Raw genomic sequence first — 16296 nt, 5'->3', positions numbered from 1 at the left:
GAACCAGAACAGAGTTGATAACACACAAATGTTTTAGCTATAGCTGAACAGTGGCTGCAAATTGTCAAGACCTTCTCTGTTTCTTAGTCTTCTACCCCAGTAAGTGGGCAAGAGTCTGTGAGGGGACACAGCCACGAAAGCTGACTCCAACTAACCAAAGGGATATTCTGTGCCATGTGACATCATGTGACATCACGTAGTGGGTTTACGTGGCAAGGCTTTGGTAGCAGGGGGCCATAGGGATGGCTTCTGTGAGAAGGATCTAGAAGCTGCCCCATGTTTGGTAAGGGCCCCACTGCTGACCAGAGCTGAGCCAATAAGTGATGTTGTTTTGCAGCTCTGTGAGAGCATATTTAAGACAGAGAAAAAATAATGCTGTGCCACACAGCAGCTGAGAGAGTGACAGGAGTGAGGAACAGCCTTCCAGGCACCAAGGTCAGTGAAGAAGGAGGGGGAGAAGTGCTCCAGGTGCCAGAGCAGAAGTCCCCTGCGGCCTGTGGTGAGGACCATGGTGAAGCAGGATGTCCCCCTGCAGCCCATGGAGTACCACGGTGGAGCAGGGTTCCAAGCTGCAGCCTGTGGAGGAGATCATGGTGGAGCAGGTGGCCCTGCACCGACGGAGGCTGCTGCCTGTGGAAGACCCCTGCCGGAGCAGATTCCGGGCCAGACCTGTAGCCTGTGGAGAGGAGCCCACGCAGGAGCAGGTGACCTGGCAGGAGCTGCTGCCCGTAGGGGACCCAGATTGGAGCAGTTTTCTCCTGAGGGATGGACCCCGTGGTACAGACCCATATCTGGAGCAGTTCTGGAAGAGCTGCTGCCTGTGGGAAGCCCACGCTGGATCAGCTCATCAAGGACTGCATCCCATGGGAGGGACCCCACAGCACAGGGGACGAGAGTGACCAAGAAGGAGCGGTGTACTGGGTCTGGCTGGAATGTTAACTTTCCCGGCAGCAGCCCATTCAGTGCCGTACTCTGTACTTGTAGCTGGAACAGCAGTGTTATCACACCAGTGTTGTGTCTACTGCTGAGCAGCAGTGGCACAGCATTGGGCCTTTCTCTAACCCTCCTAGGGTGTGGGCAAAAAGTGAGGAGAGAAACATCACTAGGGCAGCTGACCTAAACAAATCAAAGAGATATTCCATACCATGTGGTGTCACACTCAGCAATAAAAGGTGGAAACAGGAAGAAGAGGGGAGGGGTGGGCTCTCGTTGAGAAGACGTCGGTCCTCCTCTCGAACACCGGCTGCGTGCGTTGAGGCCTTGCTTCAAGGACGTGGTCAATCATCGCTCATTTGTGGGAAGTAGAGAGTAATTTCTTTCCTCTGCACTTCCATATAGCTTTCATTTATTTTGTTTGTTTGTTTTCCTCCCTTTTTCCCCTTTTCCCTTTTACTTCCCCTTAGTTAAATTGTTTAGTTCATGGTAGTCTTTATTTAATTATTATAATTATTTCCCTTTAATTAAATTATCCTTATCTCAACCCGTGAGTTGTTCTTTGCTTTACTTCTCCCCCTCCTCATCTAAAGGAGGGGGAGTGAGAGAGCGGTTGTGGGGTTTAGCTGCCCAGCACGGTAAAACCACCACAAGCGGCAGAGAAGAAGTGCTGTAGACTGACCATGATCCCCATTCCCCTGCACCACTCAGGGGGAGGAGGTGGAAGAGGGTGGATGGGGGGGAAGGTGCTTTTGGTTTCTTTCCTTTGTTTCTCACTTGTTAGTAAGATGTAATAAATCTTATTATCTCCCTACGCTGAGTCTGTTTTGCCTGTCACAACAATTACTGTGCGATGTCCTCATCCTTATCTCAACCCTTGAGCCCTTTTCATCGTATTTTCTCCCTGTTCCTCGTTGAGGAGGGGGAGTGAGAGAACGGTTGTAGTGGAGCTCGGCTGCCCACCTGAGTAAAACCACCACAATAGCAATAACACTGAAGGAGCAGCTTTTCAAAGGTAGCCATTGTGCAGAGACTGACTGGGCATCAGTCTGCTGGTGGAAGGTAGTATGCTGTTGTCTTTGCATCGGCTGTTTATTTATTTAGTTAGTTAGTTTGTTTGTTCACATAGAAACTGTCTTTATCTTGGCCCACAGATTTTGATTTCTCATTTCTTACCTTGCAGTTCTTTCCCCCATCTTGGTGGAGGGGCTGGATGGGGTTTGATGATCAACCCAGCACACTTCTGCTGAACTTAAGTATCAGAACTCTTTGAAAATGTGGACAGAAATTTGGTCAGATATTTGTGGGAGAAAAGAGCTGGTGATATCTGAGATGGCTCTGTCTGGGCTGGATGTTTTGTGCTTTTTTTATATAGAGAGAAAAGAAGCAGAGACTGATGGAGCATGATTTGTATGATTTGTAAGAGAAATGCAGGTGAGATAGAGCCAGCAGGTATCTTATTCAGAGATACATTTAAGTTCCAGGCTCTGAAAAGTGTGAAAATAAACCAGCCATAGTTTTGTGCTTCGGTAACTGTACACACAAGATAAAAAAGAATTATAAATATGTTAAAAAATATTTTTGTCTCAGAAAAAAAGGTACAGTTTCTACTAGAGCCAGGCCTCCATATCGGTTCCATTATGATTCAGCAATCCTAGTAGGATTAATTTGTATTAAATAATCATTTATATATAACAACGTGAGCTGAGCAAATAAATGATACTTTCATTTCGGTGACCTATTCTTACAAGGCATTCTATCAGCAAAGTGATTATGATCTTTAATTCTTATGTCTGCTCAGCTATAGACTTTTCAAATTTTATAGACTTTCTGTGCAAATTATTAGCACAGAGCACTATAAGGAATTACTAATATACACATGCCAAGACCAATTATGTGCCACCAATGTGAGACTTCGTTTTATACTTTAGACCTTTTATTTTGTGTCTGTTTTGGGTCAAATTTTTGAGAAATTTGCATAAGTCAGAAGAGATCTTTATTATATGATTCATTGTAACTCATTAGGGCTTTTATTTCCATATACATAAATGAACTCTGCTGATGTAAAACACAAATGATTGCATATGATTGACCCTGAAGTTTTACATTCTTGACAAAAAAGGATGGAGCACCTTGAAAGCCATATGTCAACATATGTAAAGGAGATGAATTCTGGTATAAATATGGTGATTATTAATGGTCAGCACCATGAGCAACAAATTTTAAAAGCATCCAAGCAGAGAAGGTGAGGAGACAAGATTAAAAGGCAGAAATATTGATCTCATCCTGCAGCTTTGTGTTTCAGCACATCATTCACTTTCAGTTCTCTCTGTCTCGGTGGCAACCAGCTTGAACAACTTAAGCTTTTTCTCTGTATAAAGTTTATTTATTTATTTATTTATTTCAAAGGATGATGGGGAAGAGACCCAACATCTTTTGAGGCAGAACAAAACTATGACATCTTGTCAAAATTACATTCATGTAACTGCATGATTCATAATTAAGTTAGGTTTGTTTGTACACAGATGTGTTTTATGTATACTTATTTTTAGAATAATTTCCTGTACCATTTTTTAGGCTTTTTTTTTTTTTTTCAGAAATATATATATATAATCTGCCTATATTTGCATCCATATAAATAAATATGGATAGATAGATCACATGAATAATAAGCATTATAAACAATAAAAGCTAAGGAACAGAGAAAACAAGCAGAACAGATGTGTCACTTAAGATCTTTAACAACACAATAATAAGCATATTAGGCTATTAGGAAAGCTGTGATAGTACAGTTTGGAATAAGTACTTAGGGAAGGGCCGAACTGCTTTCATTTTCTGAGTACAATATACTAAACAAAGTATTTGAGATCTGACCTGGACCTTTTGTATTTTGTAGGTACCATCTATCCCAGTAGAGTTAAAGGGATGTTTCCCTCTGGCTGGGTCAGTAGGAACTGCCATAAGCATTTCTCAATCAGCAGGAGTCACTTTTGAGCCAGTAGGAGCTGTCACAAACCATTCTGACATAGCATGTATCACGCTGGAAGTAAGACTGACCTCACCAACCTCTCTTGCTATTATATGCAAGTAATCAGGTCACTCCATCCATCTGGTAACTCATTCAACCCCTGATGCTACTGGCCTGACTGTCTTTTCAGCTGCAACAGCTAAGTACCTGTGATTTTTATTTTTTTTTTTCCAAATCAATGGGATGATGCTAGCGTGAAATTATTGTGGGCTGCAGCATATACCTTATCTCACACAGTTTTAGCCTGCAAGCCAGATGAAGAAGTTTAGGTAGCATTTGAAAGGATTGGTAGTCAAAGAAGGAGTTTGGGTAGCATTTGAAAGGATTGCAGTATAACTGCAGATGCTTTGCTTTGTGCAGAACATCCCACACTCAAAGTGTCTAGTCCTGAAAGTGTCCTGAGTTTGGCAAGTAGGGTCTTTTGACAGAGTTTTCTGTACAAAAATCCTTTACGCTGCAGGTGGGTCAAGTGTTGCAGAACAGACTACTCAATGGATGTTTCACTCTCTGTAGTAGGTGATGGGCAGTACTGGAAAAACTGTATTTTACCTCTGTTTAAAGTTTGCAGCTATGAACTCTTTTGTGAAGGAAGAGACTAAGCTTTCTCTTTCAAAAACAGAATAGTGGCCATTACTTTTAAAGTGATTATTCATGTACCTTGCTTTATACTGTAGCTCCTGGCTATACTATAGCTGAATGCAGAACGTTCACACAGAACATGAGAGACTGCTGTCTTAAATTTCCTTTTTGATTCAAGGGAATCATACCCATGAAGCCCATCTTCAAGAAATGCTTCTGCCTTAAAGTACTAAATAGGAACAACATGAATATGAGTGAGGGGAAGCTTTTCACTGCTACTTTAAAAGCTTCTCCCCTGTGCCAAATATATGTTTAAGGATTAATTAGATATACAGTTGTAGTCTGCACTATGGTGAGGACCTGAGCAGGGTTCACAACTTTGAACCCTGTTTTAAGCTGTGATACTCATCTCACAAAAGACAACCTGTGGAAGAGAGAGAGAGAGAGTGCTGTGCTGTTTTTGTTTGTTTGTTTGTTTGTTTGTTTTCTAGTAGCATCTGTCTAGAGCCTCTCCATGTGTAAAATCTGTAACTCTCACATTGGAGCTCTGAATATTGATCTATGGGACATCTACAGCAGGTCAGTCTCAACCTCTACTATTGAAGTAGTTACACTTACGTGTAGTGATTACAGAGTAAATGGCCAGCATAAGAGTTTGTGCCACTCTGTGACATAACAACAAACCATGCTGTATGTGATGAAGAAAAAAGTAGACTCCCTTCATATACCTTTATCAGTATATGTACTTAGAATAATCTTTCTCTGGATCATGAATGAAAACTCTGCTGTTCTTAATCAAACAGAAAAATCAGATCCATAAAGGTAAAAGAATAAATGACCTATGTTTTTCCATGTCCACAGTCACTGTTCTCAAAGTTACAGTTATCAGCTAAAAAGAGAATAGGAAATTTTAGGGGCCCTTTTTTTTTTTTTTTTGTGGTCCTTTTCTACGTCACATCTATGTAAGTGACAACGGTGACGCATGCTCAGGCAAATAATGTTTGGTGGTTAGAGAAAGAGGAAAACAAATAGGATAAAGTACTTTAAAAAATAAAAAAATAAAAATAAAAAAAGGGAGACTGCATTCCATTACATATATTTACTCCTAATTCCTACTTCTAGTGAGACAAATACTGCTTGTAATTGGTAGGGGATCCTATTACTATGTGTGTATACATAGCCAGAACAAGGTATCCAGGACGTAATGGTTAGAGGGGGTTCTGAACAGAATTATTATAGAGATTCTGTATATAATCTTAATTCTTCCAGTATTTGGTCGTAAAAAGTTTTGTATTTTCTTGTTTTACTTGGTTGTAACTAGTAGAATATTCCAACAAGTTCCACCACTAGCTTCTGTACCATCTCTAAACTGAATATATTGTCTCAAAATCACATTTGATGTCCAGGTTTCCCTCATGATGCCTTTTCTCTATGCCCTGTGCTTCCCCTTGATGCAATTCATCCTCATATTAAGTTACTCTCTGAATTATGGGTTTTGTGTGATTTATTCTTTATCTTCTTTTACATTTCTCTCCTTTCTCTTCTACCCAGAACATTCCCTGTATTCCTCATCTTTTTACAATCCACTAGTTGTGAATGAAAAGGAAAATTAGCCAAATTATCTGACTTTAATGGAAAGCAAATTCTTTCTGTTTAGATTGTTACAGGTATCTAAAGGGTATGCAAGAAGTCCCTGCTATTTTGGAAGAGATCTGAGTTCTTCATGTTGCCGAATAACAGACTGAAAGAGAACTCCAACAAAGTTGATCATAGTTCTTTCCATTGGCTTAGACAGCTATGAAACAGAATGTGCTAAATAAACTCTATCCTGAAAAACAAGTAAGCAAACAAACATAAGAAAACTAAAAAAAAAAAAAAAAACACACACACCAAACTACAACAAAAAACACTAGAAAAAGTCTAGAAGATAATATAAACGTTAAAAAAAAAAATAACCAACTAAAATCTCATACTTTTCTTCCTGCCCTCTCTACCCTTAAAGCAGATTTTTTTTTTTTTTTTTAATATATTAATTACTCAACATGCACCATACAGACAGGAAATATGTGTTCAAGGACCACTGAACACTGAATTTTCTGAGCACATGACAATCACAGAAACATCTGTGCTAAATGACTTTGCCTTGAATTACTGTGAAAATCTGCTATATTCAGCAGCTTTGTATACATCCTGATCCTTTCATGTGCTGAAATGATAATAAACTTAGTTTTTCTTGTTCAGTCATTGTAACTGCATGTGACCAGCATGAACTTTGTGTCTCACTATCATGTGAAAATGCATTTTCCCTATTCTATTTAACAGTCAAAAACTGTAGCCTTTATAGATTTACTGTGGTGACATACAGCAGCAGCAAATTCATGTTTGAAAGCCACTGAAGAGTGTATACATTACATTGGAGCTGACAGCACATAGAGAGGCACAATACAAATACTTGCAAGGAATGCTTTATTTACTTTCCTTTTCTGACTTTTTATTACTTCCTTTTGTTTTTATTTTTTAGACTCCAGTTTTATCTTTATTGCATTTTAGAAGGTCACATAGATGGTTTATTCAGCATCTTAGGCCAAGAACTCCTTCACAATTAGCATTAGAGATCTTATAAATAATTAGGCTACAAGGGAGCTCAGGGTTTTATCTAGACCTCCTGCTCAAAGGTCAGCTTTCAAATGAAATCAAGTGGATTCAGACTTTGTTCAGCCTTTGCCCAAGCAACTAGTTCTAGAATTAGCCATCCGTATCTACAGAGATTGCCTGGATCTACCTAGATTGCCTGGATCTACCTAGAATTTCCTGTGCTTCAACTGATGACCACTGATTCCTCTTCTTTTTCTATTGGCCTCAGAAGAATGTGGACATATCTTATTTTTAACTTCCTATTATAAGAAGACTATAGTAGGATCCTTCCATGGACTTTCTTTTGGAGTCCAGACAAGTTCTTCAGCCTTCCCTTATACATCCTGTACTCGACCCACTTACTTATTTTACTGACTCACCCCATTTAGATCATAGAGTCATATAATGGCTTGTCTTCTCCCCCCCCCCAAAAAAAAAATGAGCAAAGATGCCACCCACTAGATCAGGTTGCCCAAGGCCTCATCTAACCTGGTCTTGAACACCTCCAGGGATGGGGCATTCAAAAACTCTCTGGGAAACCTGTTCCAGTGCCTCACCACCCTCTGAGTGAAAAAAATCCTCCTAGCCTTTAATCTAAATCTCCCCTCTTTTGGATTAAAACCATTCCCCTTTGTTCAATCATTATCTATCTGAGCAAAAAGTTGCTCTACATCTTTATTATATGTCCCTGATAAGTATCAAAAGGCCACAATGGAGCCTTCCTGGAGCCTTCTCATCTTAAAGCTGAACAGCACCAACCCTCTCAGCCTTTCTTCATAGGAGAGGTGCTCCAGCCCTCTGATCTTGGTGTCTCTCCTCTGGACCCATTCTAACAGGTCCACATCCTTCATGTGCTGGGAGCTCCAGACCAGCATACAGTACTCCAAATTGGGCCTCACAAGGGCAGAGCAAAAGGGGACAATCACCTCCCTCCCCATCTGGCCACTCCTCTGTTACTGCAGCCCAGGACACAGTTGGCCTTCTGGGCTGCAAATGTGCACTGCTGGCTCATATTGAGCTTTTAATCCACTGGAATCCCCAAGTCCTTCTCTGCAGGGCTGCTTTCAATGAGTTCTTCTCCTAGTCTGTATTCATGTTTGGGATTGTCCTGACCCGGGTGCAGCACCTTGTACTTGGCCTTGTTGAACCTCATTAGGTTTACGCTGGCCAATTTCTCAAGCTTGTCCAAGTCCCTTTGGGTGGTATCAGCTCCAGTTTATAATGTGTTACACAAATAAAAATAGGTATGATGTTCCTTAGTAAAAATACTTATAAAATAAAATAATGAAAAATAACTAATAAATGCTGCCATTGCACCAATGTATAGAATGTAAAAAAGGACTGCTTTGTCAATCAGTGACATTAGAGCTTTGAACAAAGTATGTGTTTACAAAGAGTACATTTCATAGAAATCATACAAGTGGATATACCTGGGAAAAGAATGACATGAGGAAGGTGGGGAGACAAAACACAGAGATAATAGAAATTCCTTTTAGATTTCAGCCACATTTCCCTCCAGTTACAGTATATCTGAAAGAGCAATATCATCTTGCTCATCCTGTTTTGATGTAAGAATCACTTCTGTTAGGATTTTTCTGTAAGAGAAGATCAAGTTCAAGACCATTTAAGGAACCTAAAAATTTACAGGTTCATGGGACCTGATGAGATACATCTGCGGGTCCTAAGGGAATTGGCAGATGTAGTTGCTAAGCCACTGTCCATCATATCTGAGAAGTTGTGGCAGTCCAGTGAAGTTTCCACTGACTGGAAAAGGAGAAGCATAACCCCCATTTTTAAAAAGGGAGAAATGGAAGACCCAAGGAACTACAGGCCAATCAGTCTTACCTCTGCGCCTGGCAAGATCATGGAGAAGATCCTCCAGGAAACTATGCTAAAGCACATGGAAAAAAAGGAGATGAGGGTTTATAGCCAACATGGCTTCACTAAGGGCAGATCATACCTGACAGATCAGGTGGCTTTCTATGATGGGGGTTACAGCATTGGTGGATAGAGGAAGAACAAATTACATCATCTACTTGGACTTGTGCAAAACATTTGACACTCTCAACATCCTTGTCTACAAATTGGAGAGACATGGATTGATGGATGGACCACTTGGTGGTTAAAGAATTAGCTGGATGGTCACAGTCAAAGAATTGAGGTCAATGGCTCAATGTTCAAGTGGATATCAGTAACTAGTGTTGTTCCTTGTACAACAATAAATCATGGAACAGATCCTCATGGAAGTTATGTTGAAGTTAGGGAAGACAGGGAGGCAATTAGAGACAGACAGTAACAATCACCAAGGACAAACTGTGCCTGACTACTCTAGTTGCCTACTGCAACAGAGTGACTGCTTTAGTGGACAAGAGAACAACTAATGCCAATAACTCGGACTTCTGTAAGGCAATAAGTGGACTTCTGTAATATAGTCCCTCACAAATTCTTGCCTTTAAGTTGGACAGATGTGGATTTAATGGGTGGACTATTAGATGGATAAGGAACTGGCTGAATGGCCGCATCCAAAAATTATGGTTTGATACCCAAGTGGAAACCAATGATGTGTGATGTCCCTCTGGGACAAATACATCTTAATATTTTCATTAATGAAAGACAGTGGGATTGAGTGCACCCTGGGCAAATCTGTGGATGACACCAAGCTGAGTGTTGCAGTTGATACACTAGTGGGAAGGAATGCTATCCAGAGGGATCCAGAGGGACCCTGACATTCCTGAGAAGTGGGACCAGGAAGCTCAGCAAGGTCAAGTGCAAGGTGCTGCATCTAGGTTGGGGCAATCCCCAATATCAATGTAGACCAGATGATGAATATATTGAGAGCAGTCTGCAGGGAAGGATTTGGGAATACAGATGGATGAAAAAAATGGATATGAGCAGACAATGTGTGCTTGCAGCCCAGAAAGCCAACCATCCCGGGCAGCATCAAAATAAGTGGAATTACTGGCTTGAGGGAGGTCATTCTCCCCTTCTGCTCTGGTCTTTTGAGACAATATCTGGAGTACTGTACCCAGCTCTGGGGTCTGCAGTACTGGAAAGACATGGATTTATTAGAGCAGGTCCAGAGGAGGCCCACAAAAATAAACAGGGCTGGAACACCTCTCCTAGAAGAAAGAGCTGAGGATGTTTAGCCTGGAGAAGAGAAGGCTCTGGGGAGACCTTTACTTCAGCCTATAATGTATAAAAAAGCTTATAGAACAGATGGAGAGAGACTTTTTACAAGGGCATATAGTGACAGTACAAGGGGCAGTTGTTTCCAACCGAAAGAGGATAGATTTAGGTTGGATATAATGAGGAAAGTGTTCACAGTGAGGGTGGTTAAGACTCTGATACAAGTTGCCCAGAGAAGTTGTGGCTGCCCCATCATTGGAATTGTTCAAAGTTGGGTTGGACAAGGCTTTAAGCAATCTGATCTAGTCAAAGTGCTTGGCAGGGAGGTTGGACTAGATAATTTTTAAGGGTTCCTTCCAATTCAAGCCATTCTATGATTTTCAAGATTTGTGGATAATCTGTTAATGTGTTTGTTTTGTTTGCCTTTTCCACACAATCAAAGAATCATAGAATGGCTGAGGTTGGAAGCAACCTCTGGAGGTCATCTGGTTCAACCCCTTGTGCTGAAGTACCTAGGCCAGGCTGCCCAGGACCAGTTTAAGCATCTCCAAGGATGGAGACTCCACAACCTCTCTGGGCAACCTGTTCAGTGCTCAGTCACCCTCACAATTAAGAAGTGTTTCTTGATATTCAGATGGTAGCTCTTGTGTTTCAGTTTGTGCCCACTGGTTCTTGTCTTGTCACTGGGCACCACTGAAAAGAGTATGGAAGTGCATTCTTTGGTCCTGTCATCAGATACTTACATATACATTGACAAGATTGTTTTGAGCCCTCTCTTCTTTATGGTCCCAACTATACCAACTATCTCATCCTTTGCCTATAAGTGAGATACTCCAGTTGTTTAATCATCTTGGTGTCCCTTTGCTGCACTTTCTGCAGTATGTCCATGTCTCTCTTGTATAGAGGGGCTCAGAATTGGACACATTATTCCAGGTGTGGCCTCACTAGTGCTGAGTATGGGGGAAGGATCACTAACCTTTACCTGCTTTTTGCAAAAGCAAAGCTGCTTTTAAACTGGTCTGCCCCCAGCATATAATGGTGACTGGAACTTTCCTCCTCAGGTGCAGGACTTCTTGTTGAATTTCATGGGATTGCTATCCAGCTTTTTCTCCAGCCTGTTAAGATCCCTCTGGATGGCAGCACAGCCACTAGGTGTATCCACCACTCCCCACAGTTTTCTAACACTATCCATTCTGATACCTGTTATTTGTGATTTGCTGTGCCCAATGATAATTCTTTTAATATCTTGAATTTTCTCTGAGCTATTGGTGGTAGAAAAAAAAAAAAAAAAAAAAAAAAAGCCAGTATAAAGCATTGTATATTTCTTTCTTTTGCTGATCTGCTGTTGAGCTCTGAAGAAGTGGTGTTTAATTTCAGTGAAAGACCCTTATTTCCAAGATGTCTTTGAGAAAGGAAGTGATGCAAAGAGTGTCATAAGGGGAAAAACAGTTAAGTGCAAATGATGTAATTCAGATGCTATGACCTAAACTTTACTGATATGTTTTGGAATGGAATTTCAAAAATTCAGAAAAGCAAAAATTTGTATCCAGTAGCTCAATATTCTAAAAACATCTTATTACTTATACAAAGCTGAAAATTGAATAAAATTATAGCCCTTTTAAATAGTCTAACAGGAAAATAAATGGATGAAAACTAGTAATACAATATGTGAAGATATGGAAGAGAATTTCACAGGAGGAGACAACAGAAAACAAATTTCTGACGTGGAAGAACAAATTCTTTTCAAACAATTTTAAATAGTAATTTTTAAAGGTATTAGCTGATTTTTACAACTTTATGCTTTCTTTTCCTTATAAAGATTCAACAATAATTCATTTTCATCCTTTCAATATGTTCTGAATTATTTACAACATTTTTTTTTCTAAGCATAATCACATATTCATAGTATAATGACCTTAGGTTGATAATCACAAACAACATAAGGAAAACTTCCTTGGTCTTTTAAAGTTTTTAAAAGTATTTTAAAGTATTTTAAAGTTTAATACAATGTGTTCTGAATTCTGCTATTGTTGATATAAGCAATAAACACCTGGGCTACTATAAATGAATAGAGTGTTGTAAATTGTATTTTCAGGACACTATCATTCTGAATGCACCAGAGTTCCACAGCACTTTTTTCAGCTAACACAGTCATGTCAATCATCCACCTTTCAGTACATCAGGGTTTTCATTAGTTTTATAACTGCCTGACCTTGTGCCAGACTTAAGCAGACAGGTAGTTCATAACCCTTTACTGTCAGAATTAGCATTCATGATACTACTTAAACTGCAGAGTAAATTTAGAGTTCATTATTAAATGAGGCATATGTTACTACACTTATAACTGATTCAGTCTAGTTATTTTTAGTTTGACCTTTTCTGTATTCATCAAATCAGCTTTGAAATAGACATTGAGGTACCCTTTATTGTTAGTTATAAAAATTCTTGGAGATGATATTTTTATGGATTTTTCTGGCAAATTTTCATATTTCAGTAGGCTAGTGATATAGTAAGTGTGTTATTTTTAGCTTAAGTAAAACAAGATAAGCTGGAATCATGTGGATGTTAACAATCATATTCTTCAGCTATTCTCTTTTCCTTTGCTGTTATGCTGAGAACTGAAAGGATAGCACTGTTACTTCAAATGCAAACTTCCACTAAGGATGGTAAAAAATGTGTGAAGGTAAGAGTACAGAGATTATTGAACTTATATTTAGTCATAGAGTAGATCCAAAGGTAAAATTTCCCCATTATTATTCTTATTTTCTGGCTATCCCATCCTCCTCTTTCTGAGGTATGGCACTGAGAAATGAGACACTAAAAATTCAAACCCACTGGAACACAATAGGTTTAAGAGGTTTAAAAACTGTTGTTTGTTTGTTTGTTTGTTTTTGTCTGTTTGTTTTTTAATTATTATTATTAATGATAATAACAATTTATTTTCCTCTCATTGCCTTAAATTTCTAAATTCTAATATAGAAAAGACATCTAATGAGAAATATGTTGAATTTCTATAAACTTATTAGGGCACCACAAAGCCTTCATCCTTAAAAATCTCTTATTGGTCTAAACAAAAGGTTACATTTATCACTGAAGACCTCAGTGACCAGTTTTCACTAATGCAAAAAAGATAAATGTTCTCTTGATATATTATGATACATAATTATGAAAATATTTTATATTGAAATAACATAGCATTAGCAAATATATTCAGAACTGACATATTTGCATATATAGAAGTACAAAATACATTCTAATTTAGCAAAATGTTAAATACATACGTTTACTTTAAACTTCACCCACAATCCTAATAATGGCACATGACTGTAAATGCATTTAGAGAAATGCAAATACGTAGAAACTTAATAACCTATGGTTAAAGCCTATGTTCTTCTTGTCCTGCCCTCTCCACTTTTTTTTTTTTTTTTTTTTTTTTTTTTCCCTAACAAGTTTGATTACCAATCTTGTAATTACAAAATGTGCAAGTATAACTGGACAAAAGATTTAGAGGTATTTGAATGTCCAACTCCCACTGAAATCAGTGGGAACTGATTTTAAAAGCCTAGTCTGTGCTATCATTACATTTATGATCCGTTAAGAGGTGGAAACTATTGCAATTTATGCTGAACAGAGTCTAAAAATTGCATCCTCCCATATTTCATTTTGGCAAGCACAGGGCTCACTCATTGTCATGTAATAATTTTGTACCCTATGAGTGCAGCTATGTTACACAACTGCATACAAAAATATTTTGTTGAGTTGACTCTTTGGGGCTTATGGAAAACAAGAAACCTATATATATATATGTGCGTATGTATATGTATATATAAAAATTATAATACTGAAGCATCGTGTTTGAACTTCAGTTTACTGTATAAGTTAGCGGAATCGTTCATTCTCTTAAAAAATGCTGTCTAATGTTGCTCTGCCATGTTCTGCTAATGCTATGTTGTTCTAATGTTCTGCTTTCTGCATAATACAGAAGACTTCAGTTCATATTCAGCATGATGAACTTAGGTACCTAATTAAGACAGACTGACTTACCCTCTGGAAGCATTTAGAGACACCTGTCTTTCTTGAGAGAGTGTAGGAGTGCAGGAAAATTAGACAAGTACTAGGATAGCTAGTTTGCCTTCCAGCACTATATAGATGAGCTATAGATGCATTCTCATCTTAGTTAGGTGATTAGAATCCCATTGAACCTGGCAAATACTTTTCTTAGAGGTGTGTTGTGGTATAAGCAGGAAGGAGGCAGAATTTACTACACAACATTCTTATCTGGGGAGCCAGACGATCACAGACATAATCATTCTTTCATAGGAACCCATTTGCACAACAGAATAGAAACATGATGAATGATTACTCCTCTTTCATTTACCTAAATGCACTTTTTGCTTGCCTCCTTCCATCTCCAACTTCTGTTTTGTGGCTATTCAAACATCACCTAAAGATGCTTCTGGCATGCTAACTAGAGGGAAACAGGTTGATTTCTACTCTAATTACTTATTTTACTGATTTCTTCTTTAGCTCTGTGTATTTGTTCAATTCCAGATGCTGAAAAGCCCATTTTTCACCCTTTTGCATATGTAGGAATCTCCCAGAATGCTTTAAGTGCCATAGTAAAAACATAAGTAACACAGAATATTCAGCATAAAATACTTCACTGTTTTGCTTAAATTTTTGTCAAGATTTGTACATATGTTACTACAATGTTTCTTTTCAGCCTTCTAGAGAGTTTTAACTTAATAATATGTATTTAGCTCCACAACAACTTGAAGACATGTAAGAATTATTATTAATTGAACACGGCTTAAGGAGCCTTGCTAACATTTTCTATTTATTTTAATTTATGCAGAAATATCAGTTTATACAAGGATAAAACTACTTCTTAAAATCATAGATGGAAGAGTTTGTAACTAAGGCACCCAGTGTACTTTACCTAAATTTAAGAAATCACCTCCACACCAGAACAGAAAGGAACAGGTCTCCAACCAGCACTCCAGGGTGCTTAAGTTTCTTGTCATGAGTTCCAGAGGAAACCAAGTGTGTATCCTGGAGTGCATAGTATGGACTCAACCCCCACAAGCTTCATCAGACTATAGATGCTCAGGTTTTCTATTTAGTTCAGCTCCTCAGAGAGAGAAAGAGGGAAAAAGGAAGAGAGAAAGAGAGAAAGAGAGAGAGAGAGAGAGAGAGAGAGAAAGAGAGAGAGAGAGAGAGAGAGAGAGAGAGAGAGAGAGAAAGAGAAAGAAAGAAAGAAAGAAAGAAAGAAAGAAAGAAAGAAAGAAAGAAAGAAAGAAAGAAAGAAAGAAAGAAAGAAAGAAAAAGTTTGATATTGACTTACCATTCTGAGCCACTGTGGTACCCCAGCAGAATCCTCAGGCCTCCATCAGACCTCCACCCCCCTCTGGGAACTGGTTGCATTATATCCTTCCTCACATGTTGCTGCCTTCTTTCTCTCTCGACCAAAAAATGTAATACATGAAGAAATTCTGGTTTATAAAAGAGAACTAAAGGCAAAGACAATTGAACTTCAGATTATAAGAGGAAAAATAGCTACACAGAGTGTGGGACACAGGTGAAAACTGAACCAGTATGAAACAAAACAAAATATTCCAGTGCCTCAGAGGGTGGTGAGGCACTGGAACAGATTGCCCAGAGAGGCTGTGGATGCCCCACCCCTGGAGGTGTTCAAGACCAGGTTAGATGAGGACCTGAGGAACCTGATCTTGTGGATGGCATTCCTGCCTATAGCAGGGAGGTGGAAGTAGATGATTTTGAGGTCCCTTCCAACCCAGGACATTCTATGATTCTAAAATTCTAGGATTCTATTTCTTAAAGCTTATGCTTAAAGCCATTTACTATGTTAACAATAGCAACCAAAAAAACAAACAAACAAACAAACAAAAAAACTTTCCTTCTGTGACCAAAACCAATTTGTACAATATTAATGATAATCTGTGATTGACCAGATTTTTTATTCATATATATAGCAG

The sequence above is a fragment of the Aythya fuligula genome, chromosome 1, assembly GCF_009819795.1.
Source record: "Aythya fuligula isolate bAytFul2 chromosome 1, bAytFul2.pri, whole genome shotgun sequence".
Classification (NCBI taxonomy): domain Eukaryota; kingdom Metazoa; phylum Chordata; class Aves; order Anseriformes; family Anatidae; genus Aythya; species Aythya fuligula.
This window is presented reverse-complemented; position numbering follows the sequence as displayed.